General features: G+C 57.1%; 1 pseudogene; it reads left to right on the top strand.

The window, feature by feature from the left end:
• The first annotated feature begins 3643 nt into the window (after positions 1-3643).
• Positions 3644-4574, top strand: LOC113250199 (histo-blood group ABO system transferase 2-like; annotated as a pseudogene).
• Positions 4575-19033: the final 14459 nt, after the last annotated feature.

Raw genomic sequence — 19033 nt, 5'->3', positions numbered from 1 at the left:
TCTGTCGTCGGTGTCTCACGGGTGTCCGAGGACAGGGCTGACCGTCTCCCTCGACGTCTGTCGTCGGTGTCTCACGGGTGTCCGAGGACAGGGCTGACCGTCTCCCTCGACGTCTGTCGTCGGTGTCTCACGGGTGTCCGAGGACAGGGCTGACCGTCTCCCTCGACGTCTGTTGTTGGTGTCTCATGGGTGTTGGAGAGCGGGGTTGTCCATCTCACTCGACGTCTGTCGTTGGTGTCTAACGGGTGTCCGAGGACAGGGCTGTCCGAGAGCAGGGCTGTTCCCTGTTCAGTACTTCATGGAGGAGGAGGAGGAAGTTCGGTGGGTTGTTCTGGAGAAAAGCGAGGTTCGGGGTGATGTTAGGTTCTCACCCACTGTGCTGCAGGCGTGGTGACTTCTTGGAGGAGGTAAAACCCGCGTCTTCCCCTTTGGGGCCTGTGACTCATGAGTCTCTGCTGTGGAGCTTCAATGTGGGGTCTGTAATTGACAGTTGTTCGTGTAATTGACACTGAGCGGTTGGCTCCCCCGCCCAGCGACCCTTCTGGCGACCCTAGTCCACTTGACTGAGCCTTCCCTTCACGCATTTTCACAGTTCTAACCAGTTTTTGGTGGAGCGTTGTGGAAAATTCGAATTCCAGATCCCGCTGCTTCTCTTGCACCCGAGACACAGGGGCCCCCGATGTCATCCTCGCATGAGTCTCTTGCTAACCTGTGGCTTCCTACACTGGTGAGTGGTCTCTCCGCAGTGGGCGAACCGGGTCTGGGAGGACTTGGCCTCCATCAGGAAGCTTGATGTGGGCTCTGCTCCTGTGACCTGGTGCTGACCTGGTTGTTTGTAAGAGTACTTGACTCTGCGGTGATTTCAAGGTGCAGTGAACCTGTCACAGCAGCACAAATATGCTTTATCTCCACACTCGGACTCCCCAGCTGTCGTTTCTTTACCACATTTGCCACTTCACACGGGATACTTCAGTGCGTTTTACCCCGAACAGGGACACCATCCTGCGGAACCACCACATAGCCCTGAACGAGGAAATCATCGCAGTTTCCCTATTATAATCCAGACCACAGGTCCACTTGAACTGTTGCCACCTGCCCTGCTGTCTGAAATGTCCTGCTCCATTCGGATCCAGTTTTCTTCTTCTGCAACTGCTCCCGAGACTTTCCCGTATTTGCACAACCCTGATGGATTTAAGGAGCACAGATGGCTCCAATCTGGGTGGCCTTTCTGGAGGCTTATGTCGCTTGGGCTGTTTTCAGTGTCCGTCCATGTGGTGACATGCATCAGTCCTTAATTTTTTCACTGTGACTAAACATAGTAACATTTACCACTTAAAACATTTCAGGGTCACAGTTCTCTGGCCTTAGGTGAGTTCACATGGTTGTACATCATTCTCTAGAACTTTTTCTTTCTCCCTGAGGGAGACTGTATGTATGAAACACTAACTCCCCATTCCCCTTTCCTCTCAGCCCTGCAGCCACGTTCAACTTTCTGTCTCTAGATACCTCATACAGGTGGAATCACACAGTATCTACCCTTCTGTGAAAGCCAGCATCCTGTCCTTGTTCCTGATTTCGGAGTAGAGCTGTCAATCTTCAGACTTGAGCATGGTGTTTGCTATAGATTTATTGAAAAAAAAATTACCCCTTATTCCTGTTTTCATGAGTGTTTATATCAGCAACAGACTTTGGATTTTGGTTAGAACCTTTTCTGCATCAATTAATATGACCACATGTTTTTATTTAAAAATTTATTGTGGAGTATAACATTGCTTGGTTTCACTATATTGAACAATCTTTGAGATGTTTGTGAAGAGACACTTATGATGTACAATATATTTAAGAGCTCTTGGTTTTGCAATTTTTCTGATCAGGCTTCTTACATCTATCTTAAGACGGGTGTAGGGATGTATTTGCTGATTTTGTGATGATTTCATTGGGGTTGGTATTAGTGGTTAGGATTGGTGTTACGGGTTGTTAGGGTTATGGTTGGGTTAGGGTTAGGGGTCTCCCTGTCCTCTTCTGCACAGAGCCCATTCTCCTCCAGTAACCAGAGTGATCTTTTCGACACATTACATTTGGGCCTCTCTGTGGTCTGCTCCCCTCCTGCCCATCCTCTGCAGCCTCACCCCTCCCACCACGGCCTGCCCCTCTGTGGGCCACCCAGGGGTATGATTGTCCCACATGTGCCTCAGGCCTGAGTCCAAGACTTTGCATTCACTGTGCCCTCTGCCAGGAGCACTCTTCTCTCCCCCTGCTTCATGTTTGGCTTGTTTCCCCATTGGCTGGGCCCCGAATTGCCCCCTGAGGACCTGACTCATGTCTGCTGGTTGAATGTGCCTGTCCGCTATTTAAATGTAGTGCCCGCCTTCCCGATGTGAGCAATTTGCTAACCTGCCCGTGATGGGGCAGGTGTAAGGACGTAGCCTTAGTGTCTGCATAAAAAATCAGTCTCAGAGGGCTCACCAAACTTGCTTGATGATGGGGGAGCTGCTGTCCCTATGGTGGGGAGCAGATAGTCCCCTCAAAGGGGGACCAGTCATGTGAGGTGGTTGGACAAGACTCCCAACTTCTTGTCTGGGGAGATGTAGACCTGGACCTGGAAGCTTACACCCTTGGATTCAAGGCTGGGGCCTAAGCAAGCTCCTTCTTCTTCCAGAGGTCCTCTTTCCCCTTCCCTGACCATGGGCTGGACCTGATTCCTGACCTGGGGGAGTTCGAGGGTGACCCCTCCTAGGAATACCAGGGGTTTACTGAGGACCTTGTCAGCAGGATGCCCAGTAGCCTTGAAGGGAGGACCTTACAGAGGTGGAGACAGCTCTGTGGGGGCCGGTGACATCCCACTCAAAACAAAATGGGGCTGGTGGCCGGCCCTGCTGGTTCTACTGTAGGGCATGGAAACAAGGGCTGTGCCCCAAGGTGCTCCGCTCCTGGCAGGTGGGGACAGGACCTGGGGGTTTGCCCGGGAGCTCAGCACAGGGGGCGTGTTCCTGGCTCCAGCATGCTGGAGTCCATGTGTGGCTGCATGGGCTTCCAACCTCTTAAGCCTTAGGCACCCCTTTGTAAGATGGGGTGCTGACGGCCCCCATCTCTGGGAGCAGAAGGTAGGGAGGCCCCATGGGCAGACTCACTCAGGAGAGGCCAGGAGAGTGGCTGTTGCTTAAAGCAGCCCAGGGCCTGACCCCTTGAAGAAGGTACACAGGTCTATGGCCCTCAGTTTCAGGGTCCTGCTGCCAGCCTCTGGCAGTGACCCTCCTCTCACCCTGTCCCTGTAGCTATGTGGTCTTCCTGGAGCTGGTCCTGCAGACGGCAAAGAAGCACTTCATGGTGGGACACAGGGTCACCTACTAGGTCTTCACTGACCAGCTGGCTGCTGTGCCTGTGTGCCCCTCTGTGAGGGCCGGAGGGCGGTGGTCCTTATGGTGGACACAGCGTCACCTAGTACATCTTCACTGACCTGCTGGCTGCTGTGCCTGTGTGCCCCTCTGTGAGGGCCGGAGGGCGGTGGTCCTTATGGTGGACACAGGGTCACCTAGTACGTCTTCACTGACCAGCTGGCTGCTGTGCCTTGTGCCCCTCTGTGAGGGCCGGAGGGCGGTGGTCCTCATGGTGGACACAGCGTCACCTAGTACATCTTCAGCGATCAGCCAGCTGCCGTACCCTTGTGCCCCTCCGTGAGGGCCGGTGGGTGGTGCTCCTCAATGTCCGCGGTGCCTCATGGCGGACACAGCGTCACCTAGTACATCTTCAGCGATCAGCCAGCTGCCATACTCTTGTGCCCCTCCGTGAGGGCCAGTGGGTGGTGCTCCTCAAGGTCCGCGGTGCCTCATGGCGGACACAGCGTCACCTAGTACGTCTTCACCAACCACCAGTTGCTGGGCCTGTGTGCCTCTCTGGGAAGGCCAGAGGGTGGTGGTCCTTGAGGTCTGCGGTGCCCTGCTCTGGCAGGATGTGTCCATGCAGCACATGGCGATGATCAGCCGCTTCTGTGAGCAGCGCTTCCTCTGTGAGGTGGATGACCTGGTGTGCGCGGATGTGGACATGAAGTTCCGCGTCATGTGGGTGTGGAGATCCTGTCCCCCCCTTTGTCACTTTGTACCCCAGTTTCTACTGGGTGGCCAATGAGAACTTCAGCTATGCGCGCCGGCCGCAGTCCCAGGCCCACAACCCCAGGCACCAGGGCAACTTTTACTATATGGGGGCCTTTTTGGGGGGGTCAGTGGTGGAGGTTCACTGACTGACATTGGCCTGTCACCAGGCAATGGGGGTCGACCTGGCCAATGGGATGGAGGCCATGTGGCCTGACAAGAGCCACCTGAACCACAAGCCCACTAAGCCCCGGAGGCCACGTGGGACCTGAGGCTGCTGGGCTGTCCTCCCCCCACCCCGGTCCTGAAGATGCTGAGATTCGGGCAGTCCCCAAGAATCACCAGGACATCCAGAACACACGAGGGGCTCGCCCTGTCTCTGTCAGGGTGGCCTCTCTGAGCAGAGCCATAAGAGCAGATTCCTTCTTCTGTCCCCTCAACTGTGGAGTCCAGCACTGCCCGCTCGGGCATGTCCAGGGCCCCTAGCTGCCCCCATGCACAGGAGGCCTGCCTGGGGCACAAGTTCCTTTCTTTGTGGTCAGTGCATTTCGATCATTTCTGGGTCATTTGCAGCTGCGAACGGCTCCAGTTTTATGTCGAATGTTTTTCTGTGTCAATGCTGAGCAACCATCTTTAAAAAGAACAATTGAGGGGCGCCTGGGTGGCACAGCGGTTAAGCGTCTGCCTTCGGCTCAGGGCGTGATCCTGGCGTTGCGGGATCGAGCCCCACATCAGGCTCTTCCGCTATGAGCCTGCTTCTTCCTCTCCCACTCCCCCTGCTTGTGTTCCCTCTCTCGCTGGCTGTCTCTCTCTGTCGAATAAATAAATAAAATCTTTAAAAAACAAAAACAAAAACAAAAAAAAAACAATTGAGGGAAAAGGTTTTCTCCCTGGTTCTAAACAGACATCGCCTGGTGGGCTGGGAGCGGCCCTGCAGCAGCCTTGGAGCCAGAACGGGCCCTGGCTGGGTCTTCCTCCCAGTCCCTGCACCTCGCGGCAGCCATGGGCCTTCAGGGTCAGGGGTGCGCCGAGCCACCTCTCAGACCCCCAGTCCCCTGACCACCAGAGGCTGTGACCGCTAGCACGGCCTCCAGGAGCATGGAGCCCTCTGGGTTATTTCTGGTTCCTGCCTTGGTTTTAAATGGCTATTTCTGTGCTGGTGTTTGAGATGTGGGCACTGGCTCTGTCTGGATGCATGTCCTGTTGGGATCCCTCAGTGCCCACTGGAGGGTTTGCACCTGTGGACTCTCTCTGGAACATCTGCCTGCACTTCATCTTAGCAAGCATTCACTGAGTGCCTACTGTGAGCTCGGTCACCAACAAGGGGCAGAGCGTGAGAGCGAGAACCAAGATACAGGGTCCCTGCTCCAGGGCCCTCCTGGGACTCGCGATGGCCCCGTCCTCCTGACTCACTACTTTCCTATTGTGGTGTAGTGGACATACGACTGATACTGTTAAGCACTTTTCAGGGTACAATTCAGTGGCAATACGTACATTCACTGCTCTGCACCTGCCACCTCCATCCATCGCCACAACTTCATTGTCATCCCAAACTGAACCTCTGCCCACGAGACCCTAACCCCCATTCCCCCTCCCCAGCCCCAGCACCCAGCGGCTCCTTCCACCTCTGTGAATTGGAGTGCTCTCCGTCCCTCACGAGTGGGGTCCTCCAGTATCTGTCCTTTAGGGACTGGCTTATTTCACGTAACACAGTGGCCTAAGGTCTGTCCCCATGAGCCTGGACCTGACCCACTTTTCCCCCAAAGGAGTGGCTCAGCCCTCTCCTGTCTAAGCTAAGCCTCCTCTGCTCCCCTCTGCTCCCCTCATCTTCTTTCTCAGCCTGAAGATAATACCAACCAATCTGCAGCTTTGAAGACCTGTTCAGTCCAGATGCCGGACACACCCCCCCAGGGCCTTGGGCCTCACCTACCCCATCTGTCCATGTCAGGTGCCTGCAACCCCCACCAGCCGGCCACCTGCACCTTCCACAGGTGTCCCCATCTCAGAAGAGGGAAACACCAAGTCCAGACCCTTGGAGACCTCGGTGACTTCTTGCTTACCACCAACTGTAGTGAGGTGGCTACTGGAGGGCATTCAATGTCCTAAACATTTAAAGGCATATGTGAGTCTCTGCTGCCCAGGGCAACGGGTAACAGTTGGGGCAAACAGAAACCAAGCAGATTCACTGGAAGAAAGGCTGAGTGATGAGGAGTGTTAGGGAATAGGGCCTGGAAGCTCTGACTGTCCCCACCTGACGTTCAGATGCTCCCCAGTTCCTCCTGTGCCTCTGGTGTCTTCCTGGAACCCTGACCTGGCTGTTTTCAGACAGCTCGCCCAGTGGTACCCTCACTTTATGGGGGGGGAGGTTTGCTGAAATCCGCAGTGTGTCCTGCTGCCCCACCTGGATCACATCGTCTGGGCCATCTGAGGACCCAAGACTGTGGGTCTGTGGCCTGGAGGGATTCTGAGCAGAGCTGGTGGGATGGGAGGGCTGCAAGGCACAGAGTTTCCAGAAAGCTACAAAGCTACCTTCCTACAGTTTTTGAATCAAAGCCTTGAGACCTTTAAAATGCCAGCAGTGTTAACAGCATGGGCCAGAAAAGCAAATGTCCCTGTGCACCCAACACCACCTAAACTATTGGCCATTTCTTGTCCCTTGAGCTGAGTACAAAGGATTGGGAGTGGGGGCTTGAGGGAGGGGTCTTGGGCCAGACTTTGTGTTTCGGGGACAAAGGCCATCCAATCTCATGCTGGGCGTGAGGCAGGGGCCTGTATGGAGACCCCAGCTGCAGCCACTGCTGTCTGCTGATGCCCCCTCAGCCCTCCCCAGTGCACCTGCTGCTGAGGGAGCACCTGCCCCCTCCTCCCTGGGGAGGGTTCTCTCCTGCACCAGCGGTGCCTCCCTTCTGCAAGTCACTGCCAGCCTGCAGCCTGAGAGTGTGGACACCCTGAGTTCCTCTAGCTGCTGGGGGAGCGCCTGCCCCCTCCTCCCTGTGGAGGGCTCTCTCTTGTACCAGCGGTGCCTCCCCCCTGCAAGTCACTGCCAGCCTGCAGCCTGGGAGTGTGGATACCCTGATGGCCTCCAGTCCTGGGGACAGAGCCAGTGCATGTGGGACCTGGTCTCCCAGCAGGCCTGAGCACCCAGGCCGCCACGGTGCTCGCTCTCCTTCTGCAGGCTCACTATGCCATGCCCTCCCTCAGGCCCCCTGGGCCCAAGTCCTCCTCTGCTTGGGAACCACCCTCGGCCCATTCTCTACATGCTGGGACTGGGAGTGGGTCATCTGGACCTTCTAGACTCACGCTTCGGTGCCCATCACATGGGCACAGTCCGGCCTCACAGACTGCTCAGAGGAGACTCAGCGCAAGAAGATGCAGCCCGCTGCAAGGGGAGATGCCAAGTGACCCAGAGTGAGCACACAGGCCTTGCACAAAGCACAGGATGCAGGCACCTAGCCATGGGTCACGGGAAATCCCGGTGAGGGCGGCCCTGGTGGGGAGGCCACAGAAGGGTTCCAGAAGAGGCAGGCGACAAGGAAGACAACAGGACAGAGCTTCCCAAGGAGGTCGATGGAAGAATCAGAGGATTGCAGAGGCCTTGGGAAGACTTGGAGGCTCTGGAGATGTTGGCTGAATCGCTGTCATTTGGTCAGAAAAGGTGTGTCACAAACCCCCATCAACACTGGATGATTTACTCTTCGTTGGTTCTAGGAATCAGTGCGTACCTGCCATGAGAACTCACATTGCGTTAAGTCTAGGATATACCTACTTTTCAGGACTAGATTTTTCTAGAGGAAGTGCTAAGCATGGGTCTTTCCATTCTTTGTGCAACTGGTCTCTGTTTTCAGGAGCAGATTCCTGGTGCTCATCACCCCTGCTCACCCTGAGGTGACCCCTGTCACCTCCCACAGTGGACATGACGGTATGGGTTGGGGGGTGCTCACTGATGAAGCCCCAGTGCTCAGTACACAGCAGGGCCCCCAGATCCTCTGCTGAATGAGGGAGGGCCTGAGGGAGGATGGAAGGGGAGAGAGCAGGCTATGCACCAACGCTAATGCCCAAGGAGATGGATAATTTTACTTAAAACAAATAATAAACAGTATACAGAACATGAAAAGATAAAGTAACAGTCAATATGTACCAGAGAGAAAGAACATAGGGGGAGGGGATGAAACACTCTGGCGGGATGTCGGGTTCGGGTGAAGGAACTAAGGGTAATTGTACAAGGAGCTCTCCCTGCAGGGCTGTGGGCTCTGGATGTGGCTCTGGGAGCCCTGCAAGAGCAGGAGTAGGGACAGGGGTTGGGATAGGGGCAGGGACAGGAGCAGGGACAGGTGCAAGAACAGGGACAGGGGCAGGAGCAAGGGGAGGGACAGGGTCAGCAGCAGTGGCAGGTGCAGGATCCAAGGCAGGAGCTGGGTGAGGGGCAAGAACAGGAGCACAGGCAGGGGCAGGGGGAAGGGGCAGCAGTTCTGTTAGGGGCGGGGGCAGGATCTGGGGCAGGAGCTGGGTCTGGGGCAGGAACAGGAGCACAGGCAGGGGCAGGGGAAGGGGCAGCAGTTCTGGGAGGGGAGGGGGCAGGGTCTGGGGCAGGAGCTGGGTCTGGGGCAGGAGCCAGAGCACAGGCAGGGGCAGCAGTTCTGGCAGGGGAAAGGGCAGGAGCTGGGTCCAGGGCAGGAACCAGAGCACAGGCAGGGGCAGGGGAAGGGGCAGGAGCTGGGCCAGGAGCTGGGTCTGGGGCAGGAGCTGGGTCCAGGGCAGGAACCAGAGTACAGGAAGGGGCAGAAAAGGGGCAGCAGTTCTGGCAGGGGAAGGGGCAGGAGTAGGGGCAGGAGCTGAGTCTGGGGCAGGAACAGGAGCACAGGCAGGGACAGGGGAAGGGTCAGTGGCTCTGGCAGGGGCAGAGGAAGGGGTAGCAGTTCTGGCAGGGGAAGGGGCAGGAGTTGGGGCAGGAGCTGGGTCCAGGGCAGGAACCAGAGCACAGGCAGGGGCAGGGAAAGGGGCAGGAGCTGGGCCAGGAGCTGGGTCTGGGGCAGGAGCTGGGTACAGGGCAGGAACCAGAGCACAGGCAGGGGCAGGGAAAGGGTCAGCGGCTCGGGCAGGGGAAGGGGCAGCAGTTTTGGCAGGGGAAGGGGCAGGAGTTGGGGCAAGAGCTGGGTCTGGGGCAGGAACAGGAGCACAGGCAGGGACAGGGGAAGGGTCAGTGGCTCTGGCAGGGGCAGGGGAAGGGGCAGCAGTTCTGGCAGGGGAAGGGGCAGGAGTTGGGGCAGGAGCAGGGTCTGGGGCAGGAGCAGGAGCACAGTCAGGGACAGGGGAAGGGGCAGGAGTTGGGGAAGGAGCAGGGTCTGGGGCAGGAACAGGAGCACAGGCAGGGGCAGGGGAAGGGTCACAGGCTCTGGCAGGGGAAGGGGAAGGAGCAGCAGTTCTGGCAAGGGAAGGAGCAGGAGCTGGGTCTGGGGCAAGAACCGGAGCACAGGCAGGGACAGGGAAAGGGGCAGCAGTTCTGTCAGGGGAAGGGGCAGGAGTTGAGGAAGGAGTAGGGTCTGAGGCAGGAACAGGAGCACAGGCAGGGACAGGGGAAGGGTCACTGGCTCTGGCAGGGGCAGGGGAAGGGGCAGCAGTTCTGGCAGGGGAAGGAGCAGGAGCTGGGGCAGGAGCTGGGTCCAGGGCAGGAACCAGAGCACATTCAGGGGCAGGGAAAGGGGCAGCAGTTCTGGCAGGGGAAGGGGCAGGAGCTGGGGCAGGAGCTGGGTCTGGGGCAGGAGCTGGGTCCTGGGCAGGAACTGGAGCACAGGCAGGGGCAGGGAAAGGGGCAGCAGTTCTGGCAGGGGAAGGGGCAGGAGTTGGGGCAGGAGCAGGGTCTGGGGCAGGATCAGGAGCACAGGCAGGGGCAGGGTAAGGGGCAGCAGTTCTGGCAGGGGAAGGAGCAGGAGTTGGGGCAGGAGCAGGGTCTGGGGCAGGATCAGGAGCACAGGCAGGGGCAGGGAAAGGGGCAGCAGTTCTGGCAGGGGAAGGAGCAGGAGCTGGGGCAGGAGCAGGGTCTGGGGCAGGAACCTGAGCACAGGCAGGGGCAGGGGAAGGGTCAGCGGCTCTGGCAGGGGCAGGGGTAGGGGCAGCAGTTCTGGCAAGGGAAGGGGCAGGAGCTGGGTCTGGGGCAGGAACTGGAGCACAGGCAGGGGCAGGGGAAGGGTCAGCGGCTCTGGCAGGGGAAGTTGCAGGAGTTGGGGCAGGAGCTGGGTCTGGGGCAGGAACCTGAGCACAGGCAGGGGCAGGGGAAGGGTCAGCGGCTCTGGCAGGGGCAGGGGAAGGGGCAGCAGTTCTGGCAGGGGAAGGGGCAGGAGGTGGGGCAGGATCTGGGTCCAGGGCAGGAAGAGCAGCACAGGCAGGGGCAGGGGAAGGGTCAGGGTCTCTGGCAGGGGCAGGGGAAGGGGCAGCAGTTCTGGCAGGGGAGGGGGCAAGAGTTGGGGCATGAGCTTGTTCTGGGGCAGTAATGGCAGCACAGGCAGGGGAAGGGGCAGCTGCTCTGGCAGGGGTAGAGGAAGGGGCAAGAGCAGGGGCAAGAGCTGGAGGGTAGGAACAGGAGCACAGGCAGGGGCAAAAGCAGTGGCTCTGGCAGGCGCAGTGACAGTAGCTGGGTCTGGGGCAGGAACAGGAGCACAGGCAGAGCAAGGGGCAGGGGAAAGAGTTTCATCCTTTGCAGGATCAGGAGCACAGGCAGGGGCAGGGGCAGGGGCAGGATTTGGGGCAGGGGCAAGAAAAGGAGCGCGGATAGGGGCAGGTGTGGGGGCAGGAGCAGTGCCGGGCTCAGGGGCAGGCTCTCCGTGGGCAGGTTCTCCAGCAGGCTCTTCCTGCACAGCTTCAGGCTCTCCGTGGGCAGGTGCCAGGTAACCCGCTGGCTCCTGGTCTCCTGCTGAAGTCGCTGCAGGCACCACCCCTCCCTCTGGAGCTGCCCATGAACTTGGAGCCGGCTCTAGTTCCTCAGATGGTGGAGCAGCTGTGAGAGGAGAAAAGCTCACCCACGTGCCTGCCTCTCGTGGCCTTTGCAGAGACAGAACCCAGCCCAGGGGCTCCCAGAGAAGCTGCAGCCAGGAAGGAACCCTGACCAGGACGTATCCCCGACTGCAGTCCACCCACTGGGTGCTCTGAGCCCGGTCCTTGCTCCTGGACCCACACCAGCCTCTGGGGGCTCCTCCCTGTGGGGCCAGCACTGACCCATCCCCACACACCACACACACCCAGCCCCAGACTTCTCACCCTCGGGCTCGGCCTCCGTGGGCTCTGGCTCCTGGATCACACTCACTGAGTGAATGACTACTGGGGACAGTGGCCTGGGCGGAGTCAGAACCCTTCCCAGGTGATCCCCTGTCCCTGCTCCTGGAGAGGAGGGCGTGTCCACCAGCTTCCTCTCAGTGTCATCCGTGGCCTTCTGCAAAGACAGGGACCGGTAGCCGGCCCAGAGGCATCACAGCCCTGCCCGGCTGTCTTCACTGTCCTCCTGCCCAGGCCCCCTGGTGCTCCCAGATCAGACACAGACCTGTGCGTGCACAGCCCTGCACCTGGGATGCAGTGACCCATCCCTGCAGGGCTCGGGATAAACCTTGGGCAGAAGGGCGTAGCCCCCGCACACCCTGTCCCACCCAGCCAGGCTTGACCTGGGGTGTGAACATGACCTGCCCACTGGACATTGACCCCTCATCAGCCTGCTCCTGCTTGGAGTGGCCCCACCCTACAAGACCCCTCTTACACACACACACACACACACACACACACAGGGAGGGGACCTGGGGCTGTACAGTCAGATCAGAGTGTGTGGGGCTGGGCTGGCCGGCTCTGGGCCTCATGGTGTCACCTTTTGGTCCTTCCTGCCAAATGGCCAGAGGCGTCGGGGAGCCCTGACGCGACATCCCCAGCGAGGGGAAGTGTTTGCAGGGCGCGCTTTCCTCAGCCTGCAGCCTCCGGACTTGGGGATGCAACACGCAAACATGTTCTTCGTTCGAGGATCTCCAACGAAATGAGCTGGGCAGGGGGCTGGCTCTGGAATGTGGGTGCCTGGTTACCCGGGTTCCAAATTCTGTTGGGGTCCGTTGTCAGGGAAGTGAGGTCACCACTGCCTGGGGCTCCCTTGCCCGACTTCCTTCTCCTACAAGAGCCCCCAAGGGCCCCCCTCCCCCAGCTGCTCTATGCTCACCCTCCCCCCCATGGCCCATCCATACAGTGACACCTACACCGCCCACCCACAGCCCCCAGGGGGCCTGGGTGCAGCCAGTGTCCCCGCTGTGAGGACGCAGAGCTGGTTTCAGACCAGGCTTCTGCTCGTGACCAGGGCCGTGACCCTGGACAGACCCTGTGCCTCTCAGGGCCTCCCCAGGCTCCCCATCTGCACAGTGGGGTGTTCTGGCTTCTACTTCTAGGGACACCATCAGGGGTAGGACCTCTACATACATTCCGTACCTGCTATCACAGGAGGCTGGGGCACACACTTGGCAATGCAAGGATGAGCCAGGGGCTGGGCGGGGCATGGAACACAGCTCAGAGGGGCTGGGTCTGCTCTGGGGTCCAGGAAAGCCACCCCTTTGTCCCAGGCCCCGTGGGAAGGTTGCAATGAACTGATTCCAACCTTATCCCTTGGCGACACAGACTTCCAGGGGCTCCCATTAAGTTGAGGCTCAGGTCCCCAGGCCTCGTCTGTGCCCATGTGCGGGGCAGTCTCCACAGTGGTTCCCGGGCATTCCCGAATTTTGGTCACACATCCCTGGGGAGTCCCGTCCCCTCTGTGACTGCACTCTAAGAGAATGGAGCAAAAGGATGGGATGTCATTTCCAAGCTGATGGAGGAAAGTCTGTGACTTCTCCTGGTTTCCTCTCTCCTGTGTTCAGTCTCTGTCTCTGTCTCTGTCTCTGTCTCTGAGTGTCTCACAGGAGCAGGATCTGAGGGCTCCGGGGACGATGTGAGAAACCCTCAGAACTCTCCCTTGTCCCTGTTTCCCTTTCCTGTCCTGGTGGTCAGTTCCTTCCTAAGGCCTCCTCACCATGCCCAGAGCACTGACTCTGGAACCTCTTCCAAATGGGAACCCTGAGGCTGCACCTAGGAGGGTCCTGACCTTGGTCCCCCGACCAGTGGTCAGTGCTCTGCCACGTTCTGCATACCAGGTCCTCAGCCCCCCAAGCCCCCAGGCTGCCCTCTGCTCAGAAGGACCTCGAGGGAGTACAAAGCATTTTCCTAGGACTGGGAGCACAGTGGGTCAGGGACGGAGATCCAAGGCCAGCAGGCTCTTCTACAAGCCTGTGGAATCCTGGAGACACCCATCTCTACAGCCCAACTGACAGTAGAGTAAGCTGAGGCCTTTTGTGCTGTAGCCCCCTCCACACTAGTGGGGGGGTTTCTGTTCCTACTTCAAGGTGCCCAGGGAGGTGATGGACACCGGACCCCAGACCCTGTCCTCTCCCAGTGCCCTGGCAACCTTCCTGGGCCCCTTGGGGACCCCCTGACTATCAGCCTGACGTGTATCCCCTCGCCATGCTGTGGATCTGGGGTATGGCCAGGAGTCCTGATGCCCCTGCCCCCATGGCCCAGCTCTCTCCGACCTCTTTCTTCTTTTTGTCACCCACCTCGCTCCCAGGGTGTCCTCCCCTTCTGACCCCCAGCTGGGCAGTCAGAGTATATGTGTGTGTGTGTGTGTGTGTGTGTGTGTGTGTGTCTGCACACACAGGTACACATGCTTCTACCTGCCTGGGGATGCCCAAGGTCATGTCCCCACATGGGACGGGGTGGGGAGCTATCCCCAAGGATCTGAGGGGCTCTCACCCCCAAAGCAAACCTCATGGGAGGGTTGATGCTGGCCTAGGACTGGAGAGCAGCCCTGCTCCTTGGACTCTGCACCCCTCATTTGTCCTGGGCCAGTCCCTGCCTCTCTGGACCTCAGCTTCCCAACTGTCCCTGAGGGTTGGGCATGGAAATGCTTGAATGTGGCCGCTCTTCTGGGGTAGGTGGAGGACAGGTGCACCAGGCACACAGGCCTCCCCACTGAGAGGGTTAGGTGTTCACAGGGGACCTGCACACAGAATGTGTATCATGACCCAGTCCTGCTGTGGACGTGCCCAAGACCCATGGCTTCACACCTGACTGGTCCCTCATGTTCCCTCACCACTGCCAAGTGCTCTGTGGCCCCAGAGTCCGCTGAGCCCCAGAACAATGCCCATGCTGGGCAGCAAGTCTCAGGGTGCAAGGCCAGGTGGGTTGGATATCTGGGGATGCAAAGGTCACTGAATACCCCCTGCCCCACCCAGCTGGCCTGGAATGCAGACTCCCTCCCAGGGTCTAGCTAAGTGCATGGCTGGGCCAGGGGACCTGGTGGCAGCAATGGAGGCTGACTCCGGGCAGGGAGAAGATTGGTCCATCCCTTCCCCTTCTCTTCTCCTCATTCTGCCTCATCTTCCTGGCAGGACCCGGGACAGAGGTCCAGCCTGCCCCTGGCTGCAGCCCTGGCTAGAGTCAGAGGGACAGGAAGGAGGCCAGGGAGGAGGGGCCCACCACCAGGGTGCCCGAGTGTGAGGGTGTTGTTACTCTAATGAGGGACCCCGTGGGCCTTCAGGGATTTCAGCCCTTTTTAGATATGAGCTGGGGCTCCAGGACTTGGCCCCTGCCCCATCCTACCCCCCCGCCCCCACGAGGCCCTGCATCCTCCCCAGCCCAGTCCTTGACTGCAGCCAGTCCTCCCTCCAGCCCCAGGAAATCCAGCTGCTCCGGAGGCTGCAAAATCATTACAAACTGGAGCCCGAGGAGCCCTATGGGGCCTGGTTCTGGGTCTCGGAGCCCCACAGTGAGGAGAGGTGAGGATGGGCAAGAGCGGGGAAAGGACAGAGTGGACTATCCCTGAAGGCCACGGCTCCCTGGTCAGCAGAGACTCTGTTGCATGCTGGCCCCTAGGGCACCCAGATTCCAGCTCCCGGGCAGGCTCTGGGAGGGAGACCAGAGTGTGGCTCCTGCTAGCTCAGACGTGTCACTCTGTCCTGTAGCTACCGCCTGTCCCGCCAGCTGGACTCCCCTTCCTAGTCGACCAGCAACACCTTCAGAGCCAAGAAGAACAGGCCGTCATCAAACTCAGGGACCAGCGAGTGGCTGGGTAGGCAGGGGAGGGCTCACTCTGGGCTCAGGGAGTCTCTGGGTGGGCTAGTGGGGGCTTGGGAGGGCTGGCCTTCCAGCTTCTCTGCGGAGGAGCCCTTTGGCTGGAGCCATTTGCCTCCCCTCTCTGGGGCCCGCTCTCCTCCTCTGTGCAATGGGGTGATGCTGAATGATTGCTCCCATGGCAGGAACATGTGGGGTGCTGGTGATTGACCTACGCTGGGCACAGAGCCTGGATTGCAGACCACTGTGGGGGATGGTGAGTGGGGTCACCAGTGAGCACCCCTCCCCCCAAAAGCAATCTAGGTGTTCCACGCAGCCGCCAGGCCCCTGGCTGGGACCCAGGAGCAGTGGCAGACCACACTACTGACATGAGGTCCATGGGTGGCTCTTCTTCAGGAGTGGGGGCACAGTGGGGACCCCAGGAGCACGAGGCCAGCCCCTCCCTCTGAGGGAAGGAGAGCAAGGAAGACTTTCCCTGGGGTCCCCCAAGGCCACGTAAGAGGGGAGGAGGCTGTCCCCATGACCAGACAGCCCTTCCCCAGCACCCACTTACCTAGTGGGGAGGGGCAGGCGTCCTTGCTGCGCACAGTGAATCTGGACTTGAGTACATGGAAATTCTGCTTTGGTTAGGACCTGAGCATTGGGGGGGGGGTGGGCTTGGTTCTTTCACTTGCTGGGGTGACGAGACACACATGCTCTCCAGGACTCCTCGAATGAAGAGTTCTTACAGAGTCCTGGGCATCCTGGACCTGGGGAGGGGAGAGGGGCGTGTCCTCCCAAAGGCAGAATGATTTCGGGTCGTGATCCTGGGCCAGGGCCAGAGACAGCCCCTCACTGCTCCCGACTCTAAGGCTGAGGGGGCCTTTCTCAGGCACAATGATGCCCACTGAATGCGGGGACTTCAGAAAGGACACACACCTGGATCAGGTCCTGCCCCGGGACAGTGGCTGCCTTCCCCAGCTCTGGAGGAAAAGGGACATCCTTGGCTTCTTTGGGTGGGAATCCTCCTGGAGTCTCATCTCCGCCCTTGGGGCTCCCTTCCTGCTGGCTTCAGGATGGAGGGAGAGACTGTGGTGTGGCTGGGAAGGCTCTGCCCCTGCCTCCTTCCATCTGCACACATCACTGCTCCCCAGGAAGCATGGGCTGCTGCTCCCGCCTGCCCCACACACGGCTGGTGTAAGGCACACATTCCCTCCAAGGTCCAGCCGCTCTGGCTCCGTCACATACACGGTGCCCACGGCTGCCTGGCTGGGCCACGAGTCCCAGGAGAGCTCTCCTTTCCCAGGATCAGGGTTCCTATTCCTGGTGAGAAAGAAGTACCATCTGTTCTCTGTGGGAGAAGGTGAATTCCTGGGCCGGGTGGCCCTCAGGTGCCTGAGGACATGGTGGCCCCGACAGCTGCCCTGGAGAGAAGGGTGTCGGGCACCCCTGTCTGGGAGAACAGTGGGCAGCACGCATCCCAGGCCGCAGGTGCACCCATCACCTAGCATGCTTGTCCTCGGACTCCCCTCTGGGAACTCTGGTCCAGTGTTTCGGTTGTATTTTCAGGAGTGTTCAGCACAGCAGTGGTGGAGAGAGCAGGGAACGGAACAACACTAATGCCCAAGGAGATGGATGGTGGCTCAGTCGGTTAAGCCACTGACTCTTGATTTCAGCTCTGGATGTGATCTCATGGTTATAGGATCAAGCCCCACACAGGTTCAGTGCAGCGTGGGCTCACGATTCTCCTTCCACCTCCTGCCTCTCTTGTCACTCTCGTGCCATGCGCTCTCTCTCTAAAATAAATAAATAAAATCCTTATTAGAAAATGAAATCTTACAGAATGTACTTTTAAAAAATTGTAAAAAATCATAACATTAATTTTGCCATTAAATTTCTAATTTAAATTTTAGTTAACATACTGTGCAATATTGGTTTCTGGAGTGCAATTCTGTGATTCATCACTTAATAGGACACCCAGTGCTTACACAGCAAGTGCCCTCCTTAATCCCCATCACCCATCTAGCCCCTCCCCCACCCCCTCTCTCCAGGGACCCTCAGTTTGTTCTTTATCATGAAAATTCTCTTATGGTTTGTTTCCTTCTCTCCTTTTTTTTCTTTTCCCTGTTCCCACATGTTCATATATTTTCTTTCTTAAATTCCACATATGAGTGGGATCATATGGTATTTGTCTTTCTCTGACGGGCCTTTGAATGTCTGCACCCATTAAATCACAGCTTCCCCCTTTTCCCCCTTCCCTCAATCTCCTGGTTACTACCAGTCTAGCTTCTATTTCTGGAAATATGGCTACTTTGGAGAGCTCCCAGCTGTGGATTCCTACAGTATTTGTCTTTCTGTGAGGGCTTATTTCACAGAGCCTCGTGTCCTCAAGGTTCATGCATGTTGTAGCAGGTGTCAGGATTTCCTTCCTTGGTAAGACTCAGTGATATTTCATGATGGATAGACCACATTTGGTTTATCCATTTACCCATTGGTGGACATTTGAGTTGCTTCTACCATTTGGCCGTTTGTCTATTGTGAAGAGTGCTGCTGTCACATGGGTGTGCAAATATCTCTTCCAGACTTGCTTTCTAATTCTTTTGGATATATACCCAGAGGTGGGATTGCTGGATCATACTGTACCTGCATTTTTAGTTTTTGAGATGCTTCGATACTGTTTTCCATAGTGGTACACCATCTTACAATCACACCAACAGTGCACAAAAGTTCCAGTTTCTCCACATCTTTGCCAACATTTGGAGTTTTCTGTTTCTGGTTGTCTTTTTTTTTTTTTCAGTACCCATCAGAATGAATGTGAGCTGATATCTCTGTGGTTTTGGTTTAGTCTCCTCTGATTATTAGTCATATGAGTGTATTTTCATATGCTTGTTGGTCATTTGCATACATCTTTGGAGAAGTCAATTCAAGTCCTTTGCCCATTTTAAAATCAAGTCATTTGTTTTGTTATTGTGCTGTATGAGTTCTTTTTTTTTTTTTAAAGATTTTATTTATTTATTTGACAGAGCAAGAGACCGCCAGTGAGAGAGGGAATACAAACAGGGGGAGTGGGAGAGGAAGAGCTGGCTCCCAGCGGAGGAGCTCGATGTGGGGCTCAATCCCAGAATGCCAGGATCACGCCCTGAGCTGAAGGCAGACGCCTAATGACTGAGCCCTCCAGCACCCCATGAGTTCTTTATTTATTCTGGATATTAACTCACCATCAGATATATGATTTGCAAATACTTTCTCCCATTCTGTAGGTTGCCTTTTCACCTGTTGTGTCCTGTGATTCACAACAGTTTTTTACTTTAATGTGTCCTCTTTGCCTTTTATTTTTGTTGTTGCTATGTTTTTGGTGTCCTAAGAAATCATTGTCCTATCCAGTGTCATGAAGCTTTTCCCCTATGTCTTCTTATGGGAGATGGACAGTTTTAGGACTTTCATTATTTAGTTCATTTCTGTAAAAGGTGAAATGGAAGAGTCCATCTTTGTTCTTTGACATGGGAATATCCAGCTTCCCAACACAATTTATTTTGTTAAATTGTATTTTATTTTTTTTATTTGTCAGAGAAAAAGAGAGAGAGAGAGAGCACAGCAGGGGGAGTGGCAGGCAGAGGGAGAAGCAGGCTCCCCGCTGAGCAAGGAGCCTGATGTGGGACTTGATCGCAGGATCCTGGGATCATGACCTGAGGTCAAGGCAGACACTTAACTGTCATTGCTGCTATAAACATTGGGGTGCAGGTGCCCCTTCAGATCACTACGTTTGTTTTTGGGTGGTAAATATCTAGTAGTGCAATTGCTGGGTCATAGGGTAGCTCTAGTTTTAACTTTTTGAGGAACCTCCA

The sequence above is a fragment of the Ursus arctos genome, unplaced genomic scaffold (assembly GCF_023065955.2).
Source record: "Ursus arctos isolate Adak ecotype North America unplaced genomic scaffold, UrsArc2.0 scaffold_24, whole genome shotgun sequence".
Classification (NCBI taxonomy): Eukaryota; Metazoa; Chordata; class Mammalia; order Carnivora; family Ursidae; genus Ursus; species Ursus arctos.
The sequence above is the reverse complement of the archived record's forward strand: the minus strand, read 5'-3'. Positions and strand labels throughout refer to the sequence as shown.